Source organism: Coenobita brevimanus, chromosome 74 (genome assembly GCF_032717465.1).
Source record: "Coenobita brevimanus isolate Jiangsu-jjx chromosome 74, ASM3271746v2, whole genome shotgun sequence".
In the NCBI taxonomy this organism is placed as follows: Eukaryota; Metazoa; Arthropoda; class Malacostraca; order Decapoda; family Coenobitidae; genus Coenobita; species Coenobita brevimanus.
The window spans coordinates 28,041,196-28,058,431 of record NC_137027.1 but is presented as its reverse complement, the minus strand read 5'-3'; the positions used below and the strand labels follow the sequence as shown (position 1 = coordinate 28,058,431).

The 17,236-nt window shown below is 41.8% G+C and overlaps 1 long non-coding RNA gene and 1 pseudogene across 1 annotated transcript in view; both read left to right on the top strand.

Moving 5' to 3' along the window:
• The window catches only part of LOC145407650 (neural cell adhesion molecule 2-like), an 81,059-nt pseudogene extending 76,644 nt beyond the window's left edge, over positions 1–4,415 (top strand).
• Positions 1–17,236, top strand: part of LOC145407887 (uncharacterized) — a 563,348-nt gene that overhangs the window by 198,843 nt on the left and 347,269 nt on the right. The window lies entirely within an intron of this gene.

Below are 17,236 nucleotides of genomic sequence, written 5' to 3'. Positions count from 1 at the left end.
AAACTCTCAACTCTTTTCTGTCCATCTCTCTAATGCAAGAGTTAATCATTACTCCCAGTCCTTCATTTATGCAACAGGTCAACTCTGGAACTGTCTCCCTCTGTCTGTATCTCCTGCTGCCTATGATATCCAGTCTTTCAAACGCAGTGTGTCCAGGCATCTCGAAATGAATGTATCTTGAATTTGGCTCTCTCTTGTATTTTGTTTTTCTCTTGGAGGGAACTGTTATTGCGGGCTCATGGCCTTTGGTTCCTTCTTCCTCGCATAACAAAAAAATTTGTTTATTCCTTTTCTCTTTATTATAACTAATCCATTTTCCGTGTATTTTCATGAAAGAAGACATAACAAAATATTTTAGCATCTGTTCCGTACAATATTCAACATAACTTTGGTATCTTTTCCATATTACACGTTTATTTTTATATTGCAAATTTATTTATAGACAAAAATATATTAAATTTCACTGCACTTGTTGAATAAAATTGTACTCAATTGTTTAGGTACTGTTACTGGTGGTAGGTATGCAGTGCAACGTATGCGCTTACTTTTTGTGGTATTGTGACCAACATGGAACATGCAGTGCAACATCACATTTAGTGCACATTGGCTTAGGATTTTTTTTTTTTTTTTGCATACACCGCACCTCCGCTGTCTATCACCCATCACTATATCATGTCCAATTCCATTATAACGTACAACATCTGGTAATGTCATCAGTGAAATTTTCCTTGGCCTTTCGCATGGTTTCAGAAGAATGTTAACAATCTCTCTCAAATATTAAAGTTCATTTACCTTGCTAATTATTCTAAATAGGAGCCAACCATTTACAATTGAAGTATTTAGCATGAATATGAAAAGAGGATAATAACACACTCGTTTGTTAAATATCACCCTGTATTATCCGCAGAAGTAGTCAAACAGATCAACTCCTCCCATCCCCTTGTTGTACACTTGAATGATTACAGGTTGTGGAATGATAATTACTTCTTTCTTTTGTTTAGACCATCGTTTACACTTACTGACTGCTAGTGATCCACAGTCTGTTTTATTTGTTGCCACTCTCACATAGCTATTATCATTCCACTGGCATACTGCCGATGTGTCCTCTGAATTTTTGAACATCTCTGCAAATCCTCTTTCTTTCTTTCTTTTTTTTATCTAAGACAGAGGAACATTTTTAACTTTATCTTTTCTTATTGTTCCTGTTAGGATTACATTCTCTTCACGAAATGACTCGAGAAGGGGAAGAGTAGTAAAAAAAAAAAAATGTCTATATATCCATTACTACCTGTGGGAACAGTTCTCTTAACCAACATATGAACAACTATTTTCAAACCATCTTCATGTCCAGACTCTCTACCCTCATTAAAAAAAAAAAAAAAAAAAAAAAAAGAGCAGAGACACCAAAACTTAAACCCAAATCGTACAAGCTTTCCCCTGATAAACTGCCTGAATCCATGGTGACCATAGTATGGTTCCATAGCTTCATCAACTGCCCAGGTCGAGGGAAGGGGTTGAGCTAACTCCTTGAACATCTTGTTGAAATGGTCAAATATCGGCCGAATTTTATAAATTATGTCATGCTCTGGTTTCTTGGAGCTATCAACAAAATGCAAGCTCCTAACAATGTCTTCAAACCTATTGACTGACACTCCACGTTGTAGCACTGCGAGGTTTCTAGAATCTGCCTGTTGTGACCAAAACATCCGCCTATTAGGAACCTTGTTGTACCCAGACAGAAGAAATATACCTAAAACCTGATACAATTCATTTACAGTGACATACAGCTCTTTACCAAATTTTTGTTGTTGATATCTGTTAGTTTCTTCCCTTACAATCGCCATGATCTCATCATTCCACATGAACTTGAAGATGTCAGTTGGTTCCAACCCTTCATCTGCCGACTAATGCAAAATTGTTGGTCGATGTTCCTCTTCTATTGGCTGTCTTCCACTGCTTGATTGTTCTAGGTCACATTTTTTCCATTTATGTGTGCGTATGGGACGTTTCCTTGGTGGTTTCTTGCCTTTCCTTGCGTGTGATGTTTCTGTCGACTCTTCCTGAGGTTCTAGGTCTGCTGGTGTTGACCTCGATAAACAAGGCTCTAGACGTGAATTCCTGTTTGAATGTTCGATATGAGGTGACTTTGCAAGTAGTTTTGGCCCATGTAGCATTATATTTTCATCCACATCAACGACATCTTCACTGGGATCATCTCCATGAGACTCTGCACCATCATCAAGAGGCTCTAAGGCAGTGGTTCTTAACCTTTTTTGAGTCACGGACCCCTTCGAGAATCTGGTGAAAGCTATGAACCCCTTCCCTACAAAAATGCACATAAGCACATAAAAACAGCATTTTGCATGCAATGAATATACTTTATTTTATTGAAAACTACCTCATGCAGCGTATGACATGCACAAAGTATAAAGCAGTCTTTACAAAGAATTATTTTCTTACTCTTTTTCATGCAAAAATTAATGGCCACTCGATGAAAAATGAAATACATCCAACTTGTGCAAATTAAAATAACAAAACTTTAATTCTGCTCAAATGTTCATTTCAACGAAAGAGTTGTTGTTGTTTGGCTTGAACAAGATGATATTGTAGAGTGGTCTTTGACAAGGAAACACTTATGTCATCACTGACATCCAGTTGATTTCGACTTTTCGTTTTGATAGAAACAAGCACCATGACTCACAAAGGTATGTAGTGGCAAACTGAATCAGATCACCCATAGCTCGCGTTGCCAGACGAGAGTAGGCTTGTGTCAGCGAACTCCAGAATTCAAGACTCTTCGTTTTTTATTTATTTATTTATTTATTTTTTTGGCAGCTAATGACGCCAAACGGCATCACGCAATATCGCTAAATTGTTCTCAATTATTCTGACCATCACGGACCCCCTGAAGCCCATCCATGGACCCCTTGGGGGTCCACGGACCCCGGGTTAAGAACCCTTGCTCTAAGGCAATGTCTATGCCTGTAGCAGGTCCATGATCATGTAAAGTGTACAGGTATGCAGCTGCTTACACGACGTCCATTAAACACCTGTAAGGCCAGGTGTTTTGTAAATACACTGCCAAGAAATTAGAAATTACCCAGAATAATCTAGCATGGTTTATTATATAATCCAAATTCCTTGCATGGACTGACATAGCAGGCCTACCTTCTGCACAAAGCATATTACGAATATGTATGTATGACATGTTGTTTGACTATCATAAATATTAGTTTTCAAGTAGCTAATCAATTGTACACCATAGGCGCCTTCGTAAACTTATAGAAATAGAAAGAAAAAACACCATTGGCAACACATCCTTCATGTGACTCCCCAATGTTCCTCTGAAGGAACATGCATATTTCACAAGCCCTACTGCGAAATCCGTGTAATCCCATTTAGGTTTTATGTTTGATAGAGATTCTTTATTATCTAATCTTTAATATTCACCAGTGATATAGCACATAACTTCCCTAAATAAGAAAACTTTGCAGGAAAAACTTACCGCTTATGTGACATTTTCATGTCCAGTTTTTGACTCCTCCCATGTGATCATTTCCTGCAGTATGTAAACAAAAGTATGAAAAACTATGATGAAGAATGAGAAGATCAACGTTTTCTGCAGTAAATCAATGATAAAAAATGGGTTTACAATGGGCAACTTTCGTATACATGGCGATACAAATGTATACACTTTGTGTTCCAATAAACGAGCCTCATGCGCTCACGGTGCACCTACCGTGAGCATATTCCAGTTTAAACTCTTCTGTTTAGAAAGTATAAAAAATGGATCTAGTTATTTTTGTTAGACCGGAAAATTTGACTCAGACATTCTTGAATCACCCTGGTGGTAATTATCTTTTTATTATGTTATCAAATTAACTATCTCTCTCTCTCACCTCATCTCGTCCTTAGTCTTCCTCTTATTCACACCGACAACAACTCATCTTATACAATTCTAGGGTCATTTATTTTCACGTCACACAGGGAAATGGGTAAAGGACTTGACGCTGAGAGATGGACAGGAGGGCAGCCATAGTCATAGAGAAGGGGATGGTGTTGGATGAGAATGGGGAAGGTTGATGTGGAATTTTGTGTGTAGAATAGTGTGTCTGTGTGGGACTGTGTGGGCGCGCGGAGTTTGTCTGTGTGGGATTGTGTGGCCATCTGGAGTGTGTGTGTGTGTGTGTGTGTGTGTGTGTGTGTGTGTGTGTGTGTGTGTTTATAATTCTAAGACACTTCCCCTGTGTGTACATATGTATATGTGTGTTTACTTTTCATCAGATCCGGTCCAGCAGCCGTGCCAGCACCATCACTACAGAGCCAGTGAAACGTGGCTGCCTAATCCCCAAGACTTGATGGCGAGAAGATCTGCTACTGCCGGCGACCCGTTGATGGGGGCATTCGACAGCTGATCCGAGCTGCTGGGAGCCCAGAAGATCAGGGGGACCGTGTGTTAGTTCAACATTAAGGTTGCGTACGGTTTCATCAAAGCCAGGATGTTTTCGTGCGCAACCGAGGGATCTTTGCACCCAACACACGGCACCTTTAGCGCTCTCTTGGCGACGGCGAGACGGTGGAGTTCAGTCTCTCACAGCCTCCTATGGGTCCTGAGACCTGGGTGGTCTCTGGGCAGAGGGGTGTTGCTGTGCAGGACTCTTCCTATGCACGGCGACGTCCCACGGCCCGAGGACGCCGGTCCAAGGGTCCTAGGTGCTCTGGGGAGAGGGACACCATAGTTGCGATGTGCATCGCGACGGCGAGGGCTTTCTGTGGTGATGACAGGGTGGCTCTGCTCACTCTCCTCCCTCATATCTTTGAGGAGCATGGGTTGCCCCGCCTTGCCATCCCCGAGAGCTTTGCCCACGACGCCCGTCCCGCCACTCGTCAGGAGCGCCGGCCTCGGCCACTGCAACCTGTCCAACCCCCCACGACACCGCGGAAAAGGCTGCAGTTGGACGCCCCTCTCAATGGGCGACTGCTATCACACCTGATCACCTCCATGGGGACAGGTGCTTCCTCCTCTTTGCCGGCACCAACTGAGATGAAGAAGTAGAAGAACAAGGCGTGGAACAAGAGGAAAGCAGAGAAACGATTTCCCTCCAACGACATTAACCTGACCTGCCCACGCCCTCACCGAGCCCGTCTATGACCTCGAGCTCAAGGTCTCGCATCCCATATGCGATGACATCACGAGAGCCCTCGAAATGAACGCCGAGATGATCGCCAACGAAGGACTGAAGAGGATAAATGCCCTGCGTTCTCAGCTACGCCAAACTACAAATTTAGAGCTGTTCAAGTCTAAATACTGTAAGTAGCTCTCACTAGTTTCACCACTTATCTCCTTTTTTCAGCCTTTGGCGGGTCCGTATTTGGCCCGGTCCTCCCAAGGGAGGTAAATCTAAACAGCAACAACCTAACCTTTCATTCACATCATCGTGTGTGTGTATGTGTGTGTGTGGGTGGGTGGGTGGTGTGTGTGCGTGCGCGCGTGCAAGTATATACAGTATGCATGCATTTGTGCGTCTGTGTTTGCATCTGCATTTATCCTTCATCAACGCTCCCCATGTGTGTACATCTGTATAGGCGTGTGTTTACCATTCATCGATACTCCCTGTATGTGTATTTGCTGTCTAAGAATGGATGTATGTTAGTTTGTACTGTATATATGTCCTGAACGTGTTTCCCCTGCTTCATTTGTGCCTGTGCGTGCGTGCGTGGGTGCATCTCATCTCCATTAGACTCTCATCCTGGGCGATAAGGCCTGAGAATCCAATACACTTCTCTGGGACGGACTATGTTAATTTTCTTTGAAACGGCAAAATTAGAGCAAAAAATCCCCCATGAATTTTATCTCGTCTCAGCTTACTCAGTTTTCCCCGAGTTTTCATTCGATAATTTGGCCGACCTTGCACAATTTTCTTTCTTTTACTAGCTCATTTGGCGAGGGAGCTCACTACTGACTCTGATCATCTATTTTTTTCTTCATTGTTTTTTTCTTCATTTGTTATTTACTTTGCGCGTCGCCAGTCAAAAAGAGCTTGGTTAGCTTAATACGATGAAATGATCTAGCCTATTCTAGGTGGCATAAGGGGCTTAGCAGAACCCCTTCCCTGGCGATTTATTTTGGTTATTGCACCTTTATATTGTCTTTTATGCTTTTTTTATGTCGTTTTGAATATGGAAACACGAGAGGATTTTCAAGGTGTGATGTGCAAAATAAATCGCTCAGGAACAGGTGTTACGAAATCAGAGCCACTTAGAATATTGTCCTTAACTTTTCTGCTCCTTAACCCCCTTGAGTACGGTCACTTAATTATAACTTATTGGTGGTACTTAAAGACGATTTTATTCGGCTTAGGAGTATTTTTTTTTAAGTGACTGGGTTAGATATACATCCTTCATTAATCTCTTCACAGGAATAAGTTCTCCCAGAGTTATATGAAATTGTCTCGTGGTGGCTTGAAAAAATTAAAAACACTTCATCTGAGTGAAGGGATTGAACTCTAGCTACTGATAGACGATTTAATTCGCTGGCTTGCGATTTCATACACTGGCAAGCGACTTTATTCATGGGTAGAGAATTTCATTCACTGGCAGACGATTTTATTCACTGGAGACGATTTTATTTACTGGCAGACGATTTTGTTCATTAGCAGACGATTTTATTCACCGGCGGACGATTTTTTCATTGGCAGACGATTTCACTCAGTGACAGACCTCCATTCAATAGAGAACTATTTCATTCACTGGCAGACGATTTCATTAAGGAAAGCCTTCTTCCCCCTCCTCACGGCTTCAAAGGGTTACAAAACAATTTCCATCAAAGGCAGTGCAACAGGTAATGTACAATCAAATCTAGGTCAATTGGTGCCTGCAATCAAGGCGTGTGTCTGCAACTTTTGCCCCACTTCCTGCAATAGCCAAGTCCTTAAGCTTTTTGAGGGAGTGGTTATTGTAGGTGAGGTTTGGCATTTCGTTTATTTCAGAAATATTAGGATTTCTATGGATGAATTTAATCGTAGTTGAATATAATCGTGTAGCGACAGAAAAAAAATATTTGTACAGACTGATGACAGAAAGATTGTTTTAACCTAACAAGGAACCTCAGTTCTTTCCAGCTCAGTTAATGATCTAGTGTAGTCAGATCAGAGGGTCGATTTGCCCGTGCTCTTTTTACTTTAATTTGGCCTAAAATTGCCATTGCTCCATTTTGAATGCTAAGCTGTGACAAGAGATTTTACATTAGAATGTGGTTTTAGTCACGAACAGGTACTATAGAAAGGATGTTAAACCATAAAATTGTATTACTCTGCTACTGAGCTACGTAGGATAGGCTGCAAATGGACGGTAATCTTGGCCAGGGTATAGTAAAATGACTTCAGTTATCGAGGTAACACATTATTACCTCACAACTAAGACCATAACTAAGGCTCCTTGAACTTCATGAGACCATGACTCGGTAACTTATAGTAATGAAAGTGACCTAGTTCCGTCAGAAAACAAGCTGACTACAGAGGTTTCGTAATCCGTAAAAAACAAGTGATTTAACGGGAAGATAATAATATAGCCATACAAGAAGGTCAAAGGGTGAGACCACACTTGGCCCAAACGTGTGACTGACAAGAGGAAATGAGGCTCAGGGGTCTGTCCAACGTTCGACTCTGTTGTTGCAGAGGCTCTAACCCGTTGCTTCGTTTCATCATACCGATCACATGTTTTTGGCAAGTGTGGCGACACCGCTGCCACCCTCACCATCAACACAGACTTGTGGAAGGGAGGGAGGTATAGTATTAAAGGAGGGGGGGGGTAAATAGGGAGGGGGCAGCAGAGGTGGAGGTCAGGGGGAAGAGGGGCAGGGATGGATGATTTGATGAACTTTCGATCCTCTGACCACGCTAAGATTACAGCTAAGTGGCGAGGTTGGCGCTACCCGCGTGACACCAACAGGTTAGGGGAAATTAGTGACGGCCTGCCAGCAGTTGTTGGAGGTTGTTGGTTGGGGATGGGGAGGTGAATAAGTTTGTGCTGAGTAGTTACTTGGTGTAGGAGGGGCGATTAAGTTTGTGCAGGCTTTATCACATTTGTTCTCATCAGACAAAGAGCCCTAAAGCCTTTTCGTCTTAGCTGACCGCCAGCTGTACTCGGATTGAAAGGAAAATTTTACAACACCCCGTTTTACTCTAACTTGGCCTAAAATTGTCATCTCTCCATTTCGAATACTTAGTTGCACAAGATTAACACTAGAATATAATGCTAGTCAAAAATAAGTGCTATGGAAGGGATATAGAGCCGTAGTTTTGTCTTTCTGCCACTCAGCTAAGTGAAATAAGCTCCATATGAACGAAATGTAGCATCCAAGTAAACACATTCATAGCTCACAGATAGGGCTCATCATAAACCATATAACCATGACTTAGTACTGTATTTGAGTTGTGGGAATGGCTCAGTTCCGTCAGATGAAAACATACCGACTATAGAGCTTGAGTTGCGATAGGGTAGGAGTGCTGAGCTGGTAGTTTTGATGAGAGGAAAGAGGTCGGTTATGTGGGATGATTAATATGTGATTAAAATTGTGCTGAGTTTGCTAGTTGGGGTGATGTGATAGGAGAGCTGATAAAAGCTGAGGTGGGGTTAGAAGTGTAGTTGTGGCGGAAAGTGAGATTGCCAACCTGGAGGGGTAGCTTTGAAATGATTAAGTTTGTGCAGGGTTGTTAGTTTGAATGGGGGAGGCGAATATTTTGATATAGACGAGTTAGAATTCTGGTGGAACATGACTGATATATTAGTACAGTTGTGGTGGAGAGGGAGGTGCTCATGCTCAGGGTTGCTGGGTAGTTGAGAGGTGATTTAGGTTTGTACAGAGAAGTTTCTTGAGAGGATAAGTTTACACAGACTCGTGTTGAGGAGGGCAGTAGTGATGCACCATTAGTTGTGGTGGGGAGGGAGATATTCAGGCTTGTGGGTTTTGCCAGAAGTTGTTAGAGCTGGAGAGGGGAAGAGTCGGGGCAGGTGGATAAGTTTATGCAGACTCGAGTTGGGGTTTGACTTAAAGTGAGGAGGTGAAGGTTATTCACTATTCGTGAAGACCGGAAATTTGTTAGCGGAGGGGGACCAGGTCTGTTTGATGGGTATAGACAAGGTGATGAAGTTTGTTGTCGCTGGTTTTATTTGTTTGTTGTTGTTTTTATTGTTTCTGTTGTTACTGTTGTTGTTTTTAAAGACCAGTAGGGAATAGGGGGTCAAGAGTGTGAAGACTAAAGATGGTCAAGTGGGCTAGCCTACATAGGCTTCTGAAAATTAATGGCTGTCTGATAGAAGCTGCTAACGAGGTCAATCCAGTTATATTTTTTTAGCATTTCAGGGTCCATTTATACTCCTTAGGGTTGGATTTTCGATCGGGGGGATCAAGTATTGTCTTCCGTAACCCCTTGAAAATATTAATGGCTCCTTCCTGTGGTAAATAAAATCGATTGGAGGTAGAAGAACAAAAACCTTATGTCATCGGGTGGAAGGAGTTTGCTGGGGTGGGGCCGATGAAGGACATGGGAAGAGTGATTAAGTTTGTGCAGACATGAGATAGGTTGAAAGGAGGGAAATGATACAGAGTGATGATGAGGAGATATGAAAGATGGGGAGGTGTGGAGGGAGTATGAAAGCTGGAGTGATGGGGAGGGAAATGAGAGGTAGTGTGATAGGGAGGAGATATTAGTGTGGTGGTTGTGGAGAGGAGAGATGATATGTGGGTGGTGGGGAAGGAGACTGTACGGGGGGGGGGTGAGGAGGTGAGATGAAGAGGGGAATGGTGGAGAAGGGAGAAGAGTTGGGGTAGTATGGAGGGATAATCAGAGGTGTGGAGGTAGTGGAGAGGGGAAATAAGAGGTGGGGTGCTGAGATGGAGAGATGAGTAAATTTGTGAAGACTGGAGTTAAGCTGGGGTGAAGAGGAGGAGGACGTGGTCAAGTTTGGCCGGAAAATTAATGTGCGTCTGCGAAAAGTTGTTAGAGTTGGAATGGCGGGGAGGAAATGATCAATTTTGTGCAGAGTTTCGAGGCGGATGAACTTCTGAGCTTATATCATATATTTTTTTTAACAATGTTAACTGGATCAAACCCTATCTCACCCCATTCTTAGGAGAGAATAGAGGTCTGGTTGATGATGATGATGTCAACCGGACAGAAAACCCCTAGAAAGTATTTTTTTAATCAGTTGTCTCGGCTTGTCATCTGTCCTTCAGTGTTATGGAGTACTGAAGCCTAAATGGAAAGCTCTGCACCCTCAAGCCGTGTTTTACAGTCCCTGAAGGGTAATTAATCCATTGAGCGAAAAGCACTCATTTTAATCATTATAGAATGTGACTCGCTCTCACCAAGTGTATCATTGCATTGCTTTGCTGTTTCAATCTTCGAGGTACGCTATTATATATAACTAGAGTCTTTTCTTTAACAAAGAGCCACCAAAAATCATCAAGCCTCTTGCTTTTCTTTTTTTTTCTTTTTTGTACTCCAAGTTACAGGTGATTGTTCCAAACTCATTTACTGATGTAAGTTTACCCTGAGTTGAATAGAATCCTTCGAAGGAAAAGTGCAAAGTAAAGACCATCACACAGCAAAGGATACTCGACACCGCTTCTAACCCCTAAGATGAATAACAGTATATGGCTTTAACCAAAATATCACAATTCGTCCTAGCATTAAGAGGTTCAGAGCATAGCCTTTTCATTTACATTATGTAATGATGATAACAGGGGGCGATTCATTATTACTAATTACCTATACTCCTTAGTAATTAACGATATAAACTGCGTATCAGTGCTTGTAAAGAGCTTAATTGCCTGAACGTAATACAATCGCACATCCCCATTAGCTAACTGCGAACGTATCAACCCCTTCAGTTTAAGGACATCTTTCACATTTTATTCTTGCTATCCCGAGACTATTCTATAAATTTAGGGAAGACGTTTATAGTTGAAGTAATTAGACTTAGCCTTCATTAACTTCCCTATTAGACTTCTAAATAGATAAGCAAATAAATAAATAAAATGGTGAAATCCTGAGCAAAATATAAAATGCCATTGAAGGGGAGGGGTTAACCCGTTCTCTACCATGAATTTTTTCTTCTGTTATTAATCTTGCAACAGACTAATGATTTTGCTGTTACTATCGTCAGTCAATTTTAATTCTTGCTATAACCAGTTCATTTATTCATTCTGTCTCCGAGTGTTTTTATCCTTGCACTTCTCCCAGATGATTTTAGCTCGAATTGTCGTTGCTTAAGGAGATTCCCTATTACCACTTCCTTTGCTATTTATTTTAGGATAGTACTGGTTACCATACTTTGCTACGTTATTTATGTAGAGTACCGTGATATTAGAAGAATTTTTGTAAGACAAGAGGTCAGTAAGGTGTAATAAGGAAAGTAAATCGCATGGGAAGAGGTGTTAGGGATTTCTCTTTAAAAGATAAGAATGCGATAAGAATGTGACCCTTTATGCGTCAGCAATTTAATTCCACTAAGAAGTGAGTCGTCGTAGCAGGGGGTCATTTAGCTTCGTAGATGCCCGTTGAGGTGACGGAGTTAATCAAAATTATTGTAGTACAGGGTATAGCTTCTCTTTCATTGGACCGTGGAACCGAAAGTAAAAATAAAAAAGTATGTAAAAAGAAAGCCGCACTCTCGTTTTCCTGTATAGTTCTGTTTACATATATTTTTTTTCATTCCAAAGAACTGTTAAATTACCCTCAACCAATATGTGTAACAGCAATATTCTCATTTCTCATTTTACTCCCTTTTGCAATGCGTTATCAGTAGTGGCTATATTTACAAAGTTATACACTAACTACAACATAGTGGAAAGTGAGGTAGGTAATTTCTCGGTAACATGTAAAATGTATGGACCAGTGCTACTTAAGTGGCTATAAAAGTTACCTGCTCCTTGTCAGCTTTTGTGAAGGGGATTTAATAGACTAGACTTAAATATTTGGCAGTTACCTGGCAGATTATCTTGTGAAGCACTTTCCGAAAGATTATCACAGTTTTGACGAAGGTTCATTACATGTCAGCGTCTTAGGATGATTACTAATGGTAATAGCAGTAATAATTACAAATCGAAGGCGTTTTTATGGTAAGGATATCTGTAATATGATAACTAATAATGATAATAACGATAATAGTAACGACAATAATGAAAATAATACGGTAATAATAATAAAAATCATCATCATCATCATCATTAATCATCATCATCGTCACCATTATCATCATCATCATCATCATGAGCAAAATAGAAGCACATGGAATAAAAGGAAATACGCAGAAATGGTTACAAGACTGGCTTTCAGACCGAAAACAGCGAGTTGTGATAAACGGAAAGGAATCCAAATGGCGTAATGTGACTAGCGGCATTCCCCAGGGACTGATACTTTTTATTATCTGTATAAACGATACTGATGACGGTCTAAATTTTAAAGTATCGAAATTTGCGGATCATACTAAAATAACCAGTAAAGTAACTTCAAAATTACAGTGGCAGCAGTTACAAATGACCTTAATACTTTAGCAAGCTGGGCAGAAAAATGGCAAATGAAATTCAACACAGAAAAACGTAAAGTGCTTCATATCGGAAGTAACAACGTCCAGGCAAATTACAAAATGAATAATATCCAGTTACCGAGAACAGACAATGAAAAAAGTCTTGGTGTGATAATATCAAATAACCTAAAATCGAGTAAACAGTGCACCGAGGCGTTTAAAATTGCAAACAAGCTGGTGGATTTTACTGGAAGAACTTTCTAGTTCAAATTGGAAAAAGTCGCACTTGGCTTGTACAACTCGCAAGTGCACCCCCATCTTGAGTATTGTGTGCAGTTCTGGACTCCATACTACAGAAAGGACATAGAAAAATTAGAGAAAATACAGCGAAGAATCACAAAAATGATACTACAGCTTAGAAACAAACCATATAAGGAACGCTTTGAAGAACTTAAACTATTTAGCCTAACGAAGCTCAGGTTCAGAGGTGACCTTATTGAAGTTTTCAAAATCATGAAGGGATATGACAACTTAGACATAAATAAATATTTTGATATAGACTGGTCGAGTCAAACCAGAAGAAATGGCTGCAAATTTATGGGAATGGATTTCCGATCCCATGAAGCAAAATCCTTCTTCTTCAACAGAGTCGTAAATATCTGGAACAGATTACCCTCAGATACCGTGAACAGTATCTCAGTTAAGACATTAAAAAACAAAATAGAGAAGTATTTCCACGAGAATCCTCAGCTGACTCTTTTTCTGTCCGAATAACTTGCTTTTATAGCTACTTATAAGTTCATTCCCTTTTTGTCTACAAGACACCCTGTAAACAGCATACCCGTACATAGCGTTGCATCACGTCATTATATATTTTCCATTTTATTCAATGTAATTTAAGTAATATAAGCACAGATTAGGATCTGCACAGGTAGCCCTGAGTTAACGGTCACTACTCTTACTTCCGACCTGTGATGGGCTGTGGATCACTGAGGGTCCCTGTTAGCCAAGTGACCACCATCGGGATTTTTTTAATGTACCAGGGGTCACTGTTTCAGGAGGAAACTTGTGTACTTGTCCCACACGGGAGAGTTCCTTGTCTCAGTGGAGTGAACGGCGCTAGGACCTGACTGACTGCTGCCTACATTAAAAGCGCCAGGCAAGGCTGCCACACCACCCCTTAACATCCACACTGTGCACTGTGCAGTCCCTCTGTGTCTACAGGACACCCTGTAAACTTAACATACCCGCACATAACGTCGTGTCACATCATTATACATTTTTCGATTTACTCAATGCAAGTAAGGCAATATACTGTAACCACAGATTAGGATCTGCACAGATAGCCCTGAGATAACGGTCACTACTCTTTCTTTTGACCTGTGATGGGCTGTGGATCACTGAGGTCCCTGTTAGTCAAGTGACCACGATCGGGATTTTTAAATCTACCAGGGATCACTGCTTCAGGAGGAAACTTGTATACTTGTCCCACATGGGAGAGTTCCTTGTCTCAGTGGAGTGAACGGAGCTAGGGCCTGATTGACTGCTGCCTACCTTAAAAACTCCAGGCAAGGCTGCCTCACCACCCCTGAACATCCACACTGTGCACTGTGTAGTTTCCACGTTATGTCCACAGACGCCCCATTAACTCAATGCACCGGTTTATAATGTCATGCCGTAGCTATTAGTTTATTTGATTACTTTCTCTTTCAGGTTACTCAATCGGGTAGCTTATAGATAAGGTATTATAGAACGTGACTTTTCCTATCCAGTATTTCCTGTGAAATTTCCATGTCAGTTTTTCCTTGCTGTATGGTGGTTTTTCTCACTTTTTCCTGGAGGGTTTGGGGGTGGGGGGAGCCTTCTTGCTTTACTATCCTTATCCTTCATCATGTAGAGTTAGATCTTGTAGTCATAGTTTTCTCTGTAACAAGCAGCCTCGAAAGGACCATAAGGTCTGTTGCTGTTTGTTTTCCTATGTAATCCTATGTAATTCTCATCATCATCAGCATCATAAAAAAAAACTAATACAACTAAAGAAAATCTATAATAACCCTACACAGACTACAGCGAAAGAACCCTCCCCTCTCTCCTCCCAAAAGTAATATGGGCCAAATCTCGATGATGGAGGTGAAAAAAGTAAACTTAGCCAACGGAAGGAACCAATAAGCCACACCAGCGTCATTTGAGCCGAGGGGTGAGGCATGATTGATGGTGATGGGAAAAAATCACTCACTGTATTATTTTTTATATATATTTTCCTCTGTCTGTCTGTCTGTCTGTCTGTCTCTCTCTCTCTCTCTCTCTCTCTCTCTCTCTCTCTCTCTCTCTTCTTCCCACATCTTCAGTTCTTTATGCTTATCTCAGATCTTTTAGTCCCTCCCCTTATTATTCCTTACTACCACCATTCACTCACCTGCCCCTCTCCTCCCCATCCCACACCAGAATTCCCAGTCCTTATCCCCTATTTCCCTCCCCCTCCTTCCCCACACCCATGCCCTACCCGTCTCCCCTTCTCCCACAGTCTAGATCCCCCCCTACTCATTCCCACAAAATTTCGTCCTCATACCACAACTTTTTCGTTCCCCTCCTCCCCGCAGCCCAATACCCGGGCCTCTTTCGCCTATTCCCCTCCCTCCTTCCCCACACCCAATACTCCCTATCCATCTCCTCTTTTCACACCTTATTCCCTCTCCTCCCCACACCTCAGTCTCCTCATCCCTCTTCCTCCAACAGCATCTTCCTCCCTTACCTGTCTCACCTCCTTCCCAAATCTTAGTCTCCCCTAAACCTTCTTCCCCCAGTACACCCTTCCTTCTTCTCCAGTACACCCTTCCCTCTCCCCCAGTACCCTCTTCCCTCTCCCCCAGACCCGACACCTTTTATCTGCCATTAGGCTTTTTCGTGAGATGACTAACGGTCGCCTCCTCCCGGACACCATCTGTAATTACTGCCTTGTTTTATCGCCCCTTTTGTCCTTACTTATACCCCCTCGTCATGCTACCTGCCTACTCTCTTTGGTGTGGCCTGGGATGGGATGGTATGATATAGAATGGCATGGTGTGGTATGGTGTGATGCGGTGTTATATGGTGTGGTTTAAGTTGGTATAGCAAGGTGGGTTTGGGTGTGGTTTGTTTGAGTTGGTATAGTACAATGTGTTTTGGTGTGATGTAATGTGGTTGGGTGTAGTGTGGTCATGATTTGGTGTGATTTGGTGTTAAGGTGTACTTACGTGTGGTTCGGTGTGATTAGGTAATGATTCATCCTGAGTTAGGATGGAAGAGAATGATTTGGTGTTATCTGATTAGGTTTGGCTGTGATTTGGGTTATGTGGTATTTGATGTGGTTTAATGCTATTTGATTGGATTGTTCAGGGTTATTCTGATTTGGTTTGGTCTGGTAGTGTGACAAAGTGTAGTGTGGTGTAGTTTGGGCCATCCTGAACTAACCTGTTTTATTTATAGTACAGTAGTTCTTGGGTGATTTGCCACTGTGAGGTGTGATATTACAAAGTGTTACGTGCTGTGACTAATTTGATGATAAGTGATGGGCTGTGTTCCTTTGGTGTGCTTTAATCTAGTGATGGTTCCCTTGTTGTTGTTTTATGTGATTTTTTTTTTTTATGTGAGGAAGAAGGAACCAAAGGCAATGAGCCCGCAAAACTGTTCCTTCCAAGAGAAAAACAAAATGCAAGAGAGAGCCAAATTCAAGATCCATTCATTTCGAGATGCCTGGACACACTGCGTTTGAAAGACTGGAGATCATAGGAAGCAGGAAATAAGGACAGAGGGAGACAGTTCCAGAGTTGACCTGTTGCATAAATGAAGGACTGGGAATAACGGTTAACTCTTGCATTAAAGAGTTGGAAAGAAAAGGGATGAGAGTTTGCTGCTAGACGGATGCTATGCGCCCATCGTAGAGGTGGAGGAATGCATGCAGACAGTTCAGAGGAGCAGTGACCATTGAAGTAGTGATAGAAAAGAGATAAAGATGCAGCTGTGTGGCGGAGAGACAGAGGTTGAAGGGAGTCAGTAAGAGGAGGAGAGTTAATGAGATGAAAACCCTTTGACTCCACCCTATTCAGAAGAGCTGTATGTAGGGAGCCTCGCTACACATGAGAGTTGTACTCCACGCAGGGGCGGATTAAACCCCTGTATAGAGTCAACAATTGTGCAGGGGTAAAGAAGGAACGGAGTCGGCTTAGCACACCCAATCTCTTGGAAGCAGATTTTACAAGCGATGTAATATGATCTTTCCAAAATAAGTCCCGAGTAAATGAAACACCAAGCATGTTCAAGGATGATACAGGATTAAGCTGAATATTATTAAAACAACCAGATTATTTTTACCCCAGTTAGAGATACGAGCCAAGTCAGACATTAGGTGTGCCATAGCCTCATCCCTTGTTTGTTGAACTAACTGCTGAGATGGGCATTGCGGGAACCGAATGGAAAAGTGAAGGGTGGAGTCATCAACGTATGAGTGGATAGGGTTAGATGTACAGCTTAAAAGGTCATTGATGAATAAAAGGAAGAGAGTTGGTGATAGGACAGAGCCCTGAGGAACACCACTGTTGATAGATCTAGGAGAAGAACGATGGCCGTCTACAACAGCGGCTATAGAACGACCAGAAAGAAAACTAGAGATGAAGGCACAGATAGAAGGATAGAAACCGTAAGAGGGCAATTTGGAAATTAAAGATTT